Source organism: Pipra filicauda, unplaced genomic scaffold (genome assembly GCF_003945595.2).
Source record: "Pipra filicauda isolate LSUMZ 115617 unplaced genomic scaffold, ASM394559v2 scaffold98_size3848907_pilon, whole genome shotgun sequence".
Taxonomy (NCBI): domain Eukaryota; kingdom Metazoa; phylum Chordata; class Aves; order Passeriformes; family Pipridae; genus Pipra; species Pipra filicauda.
The window spans coordinates 1,037,357-1,047,622 of record NW_024105186.1 but is presented as its reverse complement, the minus strand read 5'-3'; positions in this window follow the sequence as shown (position 1 = coordinate 1,047,622).

Here is a 10,266-nt window from a genome sequence, read left to right as displayed (position 1 = left end):
AGCCTAGCTGTTGTTTAACCATTGGGATGCTATTGCAGACCTTCTTTAAGAGCCTGAGATGCTGAAACAAAGCCAGAGAATCCTCTGAGCCTGTTGCTTCCCATATCCATCATGCCCTGGCATCTGGTCCATCCTTGCACCTCTCTCCAGGAGCTTGGTTGAACCACCCCTAAGCAAACTTGCTCTCTCTGCTTAGCCTCTCTCTTCTATCCCCCTCCTTCCCTGCTGCCCCAAAGCCCCTGACCATCTTGGCTTCATAATGCTGCCCTGCCTGTACCAAAAACCCTGGGTTTGCTCCGGGAAGGCAGCTGCGTCTGCTTGGTTTCCCTGGCTCCCCCCCCAGAGCCTGCCACTGCGGCGGTGGCTTGCTGGAGCCTCTGTTAATGAGGACTGGTGCAGGGGACTCTGAAGCTCCCTTAGTAAAATCTCCCTGGGACTGACCCAAATCCATCTCAGAACGCCAGGGGTGGTTGTTTTTCAGGATTTTCTGTGAAATGACATGTCAGCAGCTGCATTCATGCCAGTCACACATGGAGGTGGCTGTGTCGGGGCAGTGGCTGCAGGGAGACAGGTAATTTTGCACTTTCTGGATATTACTTGAATAAAAGGAAAATGGAGGTGAATAAAAGGAGGTCTTGGAGGACAGAGAACTCTACAGACTCACTGAGCTCTGCTGTGCACCAGTAATGCCCCTCACTGTGCACACAACAGGTGAGGAGTCCAGGGACCATCCAGGTGTCTCTGCACCCCATGACCAGGTGGACATGTCCCCTTTCCTTTTTGCCTGCTGGGACAGGGGCTCTTTCAAACAGCCACCACCACTGCATTGGTGCAGCACATATGACTCCCCAGGCCATGCTGGGCAGAGAATGGAATTCCACTGCAGGATTGCTTTAAAAGTACTTGTATTTCTTTATTGAGCAATGAGCCCAAACTCAACATCCTTGTTTAGTCCGAACTCTAGCAGGGCAGAGGACCAAACTCACTGTTTTCAAAGTCATTCAGCTAAAAGATGGGAGTAAAATTTCCCTACAGGCATCTCAGCATTGCCTGGAGGCGGTGGTGATGTTTCTTTGAAGTCACACAGCACCAAGTCCAGGACAAACGCAGCAGCCAGCTCTGACTCTGCCATCCCCAGCCCTCCCAGGGATGAAGTAGTCATGGGGGCTGCTGCTTTTAACCCAGAGCACAGAGCATCTCACTGAGAGTGTGAAAAGGCGCTTCGTAGGTGGATTATTTTCCTTGGCATTAAGCTTGAATAAACAGGCAGAGGACACTGGATGAGGGATGGAGGGCACTGAGCTCAGAAACACGCTAATGAATGTAGCATCCTTGAGTGTGTGAAGGAAGGGAAGGCAGACAGAGCTGTCTGTGTGGGAGGCCTCAGCACTGACAATACACTAATCAGTACGGCTTCTGCCTCAGCCCCGCTATTGCTCACCCATTAGTTGATCTGTTATTTTAAAGCTTTACCATAGCCCACCCCTTTGGTCATACTGGCTCACAACAAAAGGCAGCCTTTAGTTCCTACTTCCAGGATCACCTGTGACCAAAGAGGGGTAGTTCCCACATCCACCAGTTGCATCCTATATTCCACTCTCCGATTGCAGCCTGATGGAGCCAGTCTCTTCTTTTTCCAAGTTGTGTGGTGCAAATAATCATTCAACCACTTTGCTCAGGGCATCTTCCTTTGTGAGAGATTGAAATAATTTAAAAAATCAGGTCCCCTTTCCTTACTTTGTGGGGCAAAGGGGTGATTTGCATCACTGTCACAAGCTCCACTGTCGTCCGTGGTCAGCAATGTTCCAGCCCCACTGTCCCTTGTGTCCATGAGGTCCCTGTGCTGTGTGTGCTGGGTTGCAGCCTTTTTCCTCTTCATTGCATTAATCATTGAGGTAGGAACGAGCCCAGGCTATTCGGCTGTGTCTTCCCCTGAAGTAGCAGAACAAATAGCTCCTTTGGACAGTCTTTGGGAGAGCTCCCAGGAAAACGGAAAAGGCTGGAAACAGCTTTTTTAACAATTCCTGCCATGGCTCCACCACCAGCCTCTTTGACTTCATGATTTATTTCTTTTTAGGGGTGAGCTAGACCATGAAATCACTTTGAAGTTTTGCTCCTGAGACAAAACATCAGGAAAGTATTAATACAACCATTTTTTTTCTGTGATAGAGGCAAAAAAGAAAACCAAGGCAGAAATAAGAAGAGCTCCTGCAGAGTTGTTTACTCTAGATTAAACTGTCCCAGACTCTCCAGATTTTAACAGCTTTAGCTGAGGAACAGACTGAAAGTGATTAATTTATAAGGTGACAAATATAACTTGCAGGCAAGAGGCAATTTGACTGTTTGGCTGAGAGCAAAGAGGCTGTAAACAGGTTGTTTCACCATGTGAACAATATATTTGCTTTCAAGTTGGGAATAAAATTCAGAGGTCTGGATACCTTGGGTTTTGGTATCAGACCCAGAGCCTTTCAGCCATAACTTTGCTAGTCTCACTGATGGTCTTTTACTAGCTGATGGCCACTCACAGCTCTGCGTGGCCTGAAGGTCACATAACCCCCCGAGAGATGCCACAGCGAGTGACTGAACCAGAACTCTGCTGGGTTGTTCTGCTCAGGATGGGGAGGGGAGGACACAACATTCAGAGGGAGGGCACAGCCATGTTGCCCATCCTGGGGGATGCAGCCACATCTCTGCACCCATCTGCAAATGGCAGGGGCTGAGCTGGGGCTGGAGCTGCATTCTGAGTGCAGGCAGTCACCTGTGTCACAAGTTACCCACAGAAGGCCAGATCATCTCTCAGGACTAATGACATTAATTGTGCCTGGATGAAAGCAGACACACACCACTTAATTTATTCTTCCTGTATTGCAGTTGATTGCTTGTTATTCTATTACCCCCTCACTGGATAGATCTTGTACTCAATTATTACACTGATGACCCACCTTTGCTGCTAATATGACACTCTTGTTTCCTCTTCACTGCAACAACATCTGAAATAACATAATGCATCAGTTCTGTGCAGCAGCACACAGGGCTGGGTGCTCTGTGGATCCCACGAGCTGATGCCGAGTGATTCTGGCAGCATGAGACACCATCCTTCTGTGGTATCAGTTTAATGAAATATTTGTGAGTTGGAGTTGTCTCTGCTGCTGTCCCCAGGCCCCATGTTTTGTGCAGGCCTCAGAGGCCTGAGAATTATTGATCTGGATAAGTCGAGGAGTTGTGAACAAGCTTGTTCTCTCCAAAAGAAGGAATGATCTTGCAGGAGATATATGAAGGCATTGGCTCACTCCTTGTAACTACTGCAACCTTGCCATATGTTTTCATGATAAAATTAGCTCTGGCTCAACTAAGATAGTAATTTGAGGAAGGCTGAGAGCTGTAGGAAACACAAAAAGTTGGCAACCCACAACTGGGATGTGGGATGCCTTTGTAGCCCAGCAGATCACATGATGAGGTGCAACACAGCATAAAACTTGAGCTGTCTCCTTTCAAATCATGTAGACTTGGAAAATCACTCCTTCTCCCTAGCAGCTGTGACACGATACCTTTTGTTCATCAAGATGGGATATTGGTCTGCCACCCAGACCCCCAGTTTTCACCTTCTGCACGGACTAGCCAGGCTCAGCAGGGAAGAGGGTCAAAACCACGCAGACTGAATGAGTCTCAGAGGAGGCATGTCTGCAGAGCAGAAGATGTTCATTCTGCCACAGCAATTTACCTTCAGAGTCCACCTGTCTTGAGCTGTCCACTGAGAACCTTGGGACCAGGATGGTTTCCTTCCTTTGTGCTCTCTGTGGAGGTTTGTCTCTAATGCCTTCAGTGTCCGGCAGTTCCTGTGCACTCTTGGTGTTGCTATGCCCGTTCTGCAGGAGGAACATGCTAGAAATTGCTTGCTTCCCCCCAAAATGTGCCTGGGGCTGCCTGGAACAGACAGGTAAGGAAGAGTGAGAGGTTGGTCCTCTGCAGAAGGGTGCAGGGTAACTCTGACCCTGCTCCTAGCAGACCCACAGTCTGTCCTCTCAGCCTGAGTGTACCTGCAGCTCCCTGGTACAGTGCAAGAAAGGCCTAGGTGGTTTTCCCTTCCTCACTGCCTTCTTCATCACTAATGTATTTCAAAACAAGGATTTTTGTAGTTCATGTAGAAAAACCCTTGATCAAGTAGGGATTCAATAGCTATGTTTGTATCAATGACTGCAAACAAGCTTCCAGAAGCCGGGCTCCAACTTGTCTCCTAATAAAAAAGTTTCAAAGAAGACTGGTTTGAGGGAGGTTCCTGAAAACTCCTACTTGTCCAGGTCTGACCGATGTTCATTTGCTCTCTGATAAAGCCAATGCTCAGGATAGTTTCTGGGAGCTGTGACCCTTGCAGGGACATTGGACAGACCCTGTGCAGGGGTGGGGATTGTCTGCTACCCTGCACTGGAAAACATAAAAGCAAATTATTCTCAAAAGTCAGCCCCTGAATGGCAGTTAAAAGCTGTACTGGGGTAGATCCTTCCAAACTGCAGCCAAAACCCATTAACTGAGCCTCTTTCTGCCGCCAGTGGCATTTTGTCAGCTCTATGAATTCACAGTCAAGGGCTCGCTCTTGGCCTTTGGTGATGACCGTCTGTCTGGCTGCTCAGCCCCTGGGGCATCTCTACTGCTCTTCCAAACTTTCTCCCCTGGACCAGCCAATAAAAATTCTCTGGTGCTAACAACTGATCTTGGAGATGTTTTATTCCTCCTTCACATAATGTCCCAGTTTCTTGTAAATGCAGGAAGATGCAGCCTCCAGTTCTGCGTGGTACAGAAGTGCCATTAGGGCAGCCGGCGTGAGCACTGAGCAGCAGGCAATTTAGGATGATAGTGTGCTAAAACAGTTGAACAACCCACAGTCAATTCAAAAGCTTTCTGGCAGCTCTCCCTTCATTTTGGAGACTTTTATCTTACAGACCTATATAGGAATGGATTAGTGGAGATAAATTGGATAGTAACTTGGCATAATGTGTCAGCAAGGCTAGATTATGGCTCTCTGATGCCCTGTGATGCTTGGTAGTGCTGTCAGAGGTTTCTCCTATGTCTTGAAAGAGGCTTTTGTGAGGCTTTGCCCAGAGCACAGGGACCAGAGGGGAGCAGGCAATGCCTATGCTGAGCTTTATGGTGGTGGTTTACTGCTGTTATGCACCCAGGTGCTGCCCTGTCCTTGTTCGGCTATGCTGGCTGTCGGGATCCCGAACTTCTCCACGGGCACTGGAAAGAGAAAGGGGTCTGTTAGAGCATGAGGAGAACTTCAGGCTTGGTGCCATCTCCAAATTTCTCGCTGGAGATGTTGATCCTTCTCTCTGGCTGCATGCAAAGCTGAGGAAGGACCCCCTACAAATTTATCCTGTTTGAAGTCCTGAAAGGCAGCAAGCCCTCCTGCGTGGGCGAAACTGCCTTGACACTTCTACAATTCCCTTCTCTCTGATCTTGTCCAGATGCCACCACCACTTGTTAAATACAGCAGATTTTGCATCTTTATATCCAGCTGCTTAGCATCACACAGCTTTGATACCACGAGCTTCACAGTGGAGGATATCTTTGAGCACGTTCCTTTTTACCCATAAATACAGATCTTCTTCCTTTTAAATCCTGACTATATGAACTCCATTCTATTTACTCCATTACCCACAGGAAAATTCTAAAATGATAGCCCTTTACTTTATCTGGGAGGCTGTGCTTTGAGCAGCCTCTGCAGCTCAGAAACTCTTATTAGTGCTGTGCTGTGGAGGGAAGGGTTGGAGATCAGGGAGCCTCTGATCACTCATGATAAAAATGATGGGAAATCCTCCAAGAGGAATGTACTAAGAAGGCTCCCCAGTCTATTAACCACTGAGATTGGGGTGTGTACTCAAGCTATTTGGTTTAAACCTTACTTGCCACTCTAGGGGATTTTGCTCACTTTCCTCATTTAATCCGTTTACTTTGTAGGCAGACAGGCAGATGGACAGGGACTCATCCTTCTCTCAGTCCTTACCACATTATCTACTGACTTCCCTCTGCCTGACACCATCACTTTGTGGCCTCTGACTGCATTTCTTTAAGGTGTTCAAAGTTGTTCTTCGATAGATAAATCCTCCTGCAGCTTAAACTGACAAATCTGAAATAGTCCTGGCTGGAGCAGGGATTAGGCAGAAAACCCTTATTTATTTTCTTCTCAGTGCTCAAATCAGACCTTTCCTGCTGCTCCTATGAGGTGTGTCCTGTCCTACCCCTGCAGACCCATGCTCTGCAGAAGGGCATTTCTGACACCCACCTGCCCTTGGGATTGAGACAGAATCCCCATACTGAGCAGGGGATGTTCTGGGGGATGGCTGGGGAACACGGGGACAAGGGAAGTAAAATGACCTCATCTGTCCACAAAATTTTCCAACATCATGCTTTTCATCTACTTGTGTTAAAAGCACTCACATCTGTGGATGAGAACATCATTGGGCATAGTTATTTTATTAATATGCTGGTTTTTAACAAAATGCACTACATCTGAACATTAAGTTGTGCTCACTGTACTTCTGGAGATGTTTTGGAAATCAACTAGCAGTAATCTGGCCTCTGACTGTAATCAAAATGGGAATCCCCAGAAAAATCCATGAAAGATGGTATCTGGGGTCCAAACTGGCAGGTAATGGAGTCTTCAGAGCTAATAACTTCATGCCCTTTTGTTGACTGGCAGCTGCAAAATTGAATGTCTCTGGTTGTTGCTCTTGGGAGCAGAGCTTCCTGTGGCTGTTCCTCGGCAAACAGTGATTAAACTGCAGCTTTATGCTGCTAGAAAAAAAAAAGAAGATGAAAAAGAAGTAGCTTTGTAAACAAGCTCTCAGGAGAAGCCCTCTGGCTTGCTCTGCTCACCTTGTACATTCTCAAAGTGAACACAACCCTCCTTCTTCCAGAATCTGAGGTTTACTTAAACATTTCCAGACTGAACTATTTGGTGTTTTTTTGTAATTATTATTATTTCAAACAATGTTGGGAAACTCAGTTGTCTTTTTAATTTTGCCCCTGTTTAGGTTCTTATTTTTCCACCTTGACTGTGATCTGCACTGGCAGAGAAGAGCAGAGACAGGGTACCTGGAGCCCTTGCTGCACAGGATAAAGATGTGGGCATCACTCCTTGTCCAGGCAAACCAATCCACACCCCAAATGGGAACTGCCTTGGACAGACCTGGTGGGGTGCTAAGGAATAGCAGGTCCATGTGGTATTGTTCCTGACACACGGAGTAACAGCCTGGATGCAGCCAATGCTCCACTGTCAGCTGCTGCTTCCCCGTATTTGCCTGCTGAGCAAATCTTCTGACAGAACGTTTGAAAATAAGACACCCCTAAACACCATAAATGGACTATCACTTTTTTTTGTTTGATTTGCTATCCCCTGACTTGTTTCTCCTCCCTTCTCCATTTTCACTTATTGGTACTCAGGGTCAGACATGACTGCAATGGGTGCAACACATGAGCCACCTCCAACTGGCCCCTTCCCCGTGCTGGGGCTCTGGAGCAGACACTGGCTGCAAGATCAAAGCAGATGCTGATAACAGTAAACACTGAGATTAAATCCAGGAAAATCACTCATTTTCCTTATGCCCTTCAAATAAAACCCACTCCTGTTGAACGGGGGCTTATTATTGCAGCATCTTGAGAGGAGGGATGTTGCCATATAGCTAATGTGATGATCTCAGGTATAGTTGCTGATGCCTGATTAAACATCTCTGGGATCGAGCAGACTGCTTGGATTGAATGGGCCATTTTTCTATCCCGCTAACAGCAGACTCACAGAAGCATGTTATAATTAAAATCAGGATAAATGTCATCACTAAACTTTGATGAGAAGAGCTTCTGGCTTTGTGCATATCCAGGCATGTCGGGTGAAATGCAGAGGACAGATTTAGCAGCTTCCTCTGTTTTGGCACAAGGGAGCACATTGTAGTTGTGCTGCATTGGGGAATTTGGGGTATAAAATATAAGGTAATTCCAGAACTTGAGGGACTAGACTGGATCAGTTGCTATTGCCTGAGCTGATGATAGTGCCTGCCATGCCCTGGGTTCTGTCACAGGAGGTGGGTGGTGGGACCCTGAGTCACAGGTCCTGCTGTGGGTTTTGGGATGGACTTGAGCATTGTGGACAGCCCTGGTCTTTGCACTGATGTAGGATGAAGCGGGTTAGAGGGACTACAGAGAAGACTGAAGTGATGCAGAAGATGGGACATGGATAAGGTGATGCCTTATGAGGAGGCAATAAAAAAGCTGAGATTCTTAGTAGGGAGAGGAGAAGACTTGAGGAGGATGAAATCATGAAGGTTTTAAGTAAGGTGACTGCAGACTTGTTCACTGCATCCCACAGCACACTCATTGAAACTAGCGGGATACCAATTTAAACCAGGTACAAGGTGGCAGGGATTTGCACAGAGGTAGGACATTTCCTAAACATGCTGTCTGGAGATTATGGAGTCTGACAGGGTCAGCAGGATTGGTGCAAGAGCCAGTGTTATTGAGGCTGTCCTTCAACCAATTGCACAGGGCAGAACAGCACAGAGCACAGCACTACCCTGCTGCTCAGTGCTCAGCAAACTCTCCTTGTTTCCCAGTGTAAGCTATTCAAGTAAAGGCTGTAAAATTCCTGGGGCTGCTTTGCGTGTGGGATGTTTGTCATGATCAGTGTGGGGTGTCACTTAAAACCTGATTCATCCAGATCCCCCTGGAATGGCATGTTTAAAATGAATTATTTTTTATCCTCCAGCAATTTTCTGACTGCTCCTCTCTATAGATCTGTGAGATATAGAAAATGGCATATATCTCCTTTCATGCAGCCAATGTGGAAATTAAACATCTTGCTTCCTCAAGGGACAGAATTTTCCCCAGGCAGGAGCCCAGGTAGCAGAGCTGGCAGGCTGGTTTGTCACTTCTAGTTGCAGAGACACAGCCCTGGTCACAGCCCCTTGGTTACACAGGCTGTTTGTGCCCGTCAGCCCAGGTGGCACCCTCTGTTCAGTGCAGCTGGCTCCCACCTCTCTTTCCTTGAGATAAAAGCCTGCCAGGGATGCTCCACAGCAGTTCCTGCATCATGAGATGCCTGAAACTTTTTGTGAAGGTGAAGCCCCCAAAACTGTACAGATGAGGCATAAGAAAAGGGATCCCATCCACACCTTCCTGACTCGCACAGCATGGGTCATTTCCCAGAGCTTTTCCTCTTGGAAGTGTTTTCCATAATTCCTCTGGGTTTTCCCCTCCAGCCTCGCCCTGGCTCAGTACCGTTTCATTGCTGTCTCTCAGGTTTCCCTCTCTGAGCAGGATACACTGTCCCAACCCTTGAGCATCAGTGGGGTTGCTGTGTCCCAAAGGCCCAGTGGAGAAGGCAGCCCTATGGCTGGGCTGTCCCTGGCCCATTTGCAAACTGCAGTAGCCATGCATGGAAAAATCCCTGAGCAGGACCAAGGTTATGGGCTGAGCAATGCCTGTCTTTGAGTCTGGAGTAGGACCACTGGCTGCTCCACAAGGCTCAGCCTCATGCTCCTGCGTGGGTGGCTCAGGGCACAGCAGCCACATGTGGTACCAGCGTACAATGAATGCCCATGAATCCCTGCATGTGTCCAAACCATTTCCTTGCCTCTGGGAGTACACATGTTTGCAAGTACACGTGTGAGCCTGCATGTCCAGACTCCTCACCCCATTTCTCTGTGAAGAAGCCACTCAAGAGCTCTTTCCAAGTAACATTTCCAATAAAGAAACCTGCGTAAGTGGTGCGTAAAGCTTTTATGAATCAAGCCCTTAATCAGAACGTCGGGTTTCTGAGCACATCCTTCAGGCCCTACAGCCCTTTAATACATTCATCACATTAAGAGTTAATTTACAACACGCGGTTTGAGACGAGCTCTCGGCCCTTCGGTGAGGATCCTCCTGAAGTGTGAGCCATGCGTTAACAACCCAAATGTATTCTGCTCTCAGGAAAAAAAAAATACCCCTGATATTTTTGCCCTTCAAGGGAGACTCTGGGCCATGGAACAACATAGCAATGGTGTGACGGGACCACCACCGCGTTCATGAATTTTAGATGCCTGCAAGAAATTATCTATTTTTCTGGACCCTTGCTGGGCTCAATCAGCTCCTCCGTGGTTGGTGGCAATTAAGGGACCAGTATGATGCAAAAGGGATATTTTAGACACTGCTTGACACCAAGGCTCCCATCCCATTAGCTTTTGTCTCTTCCCTACCTCCCAGGACATACCCCTTCTCTCTCTTTCCCCAGAAAGG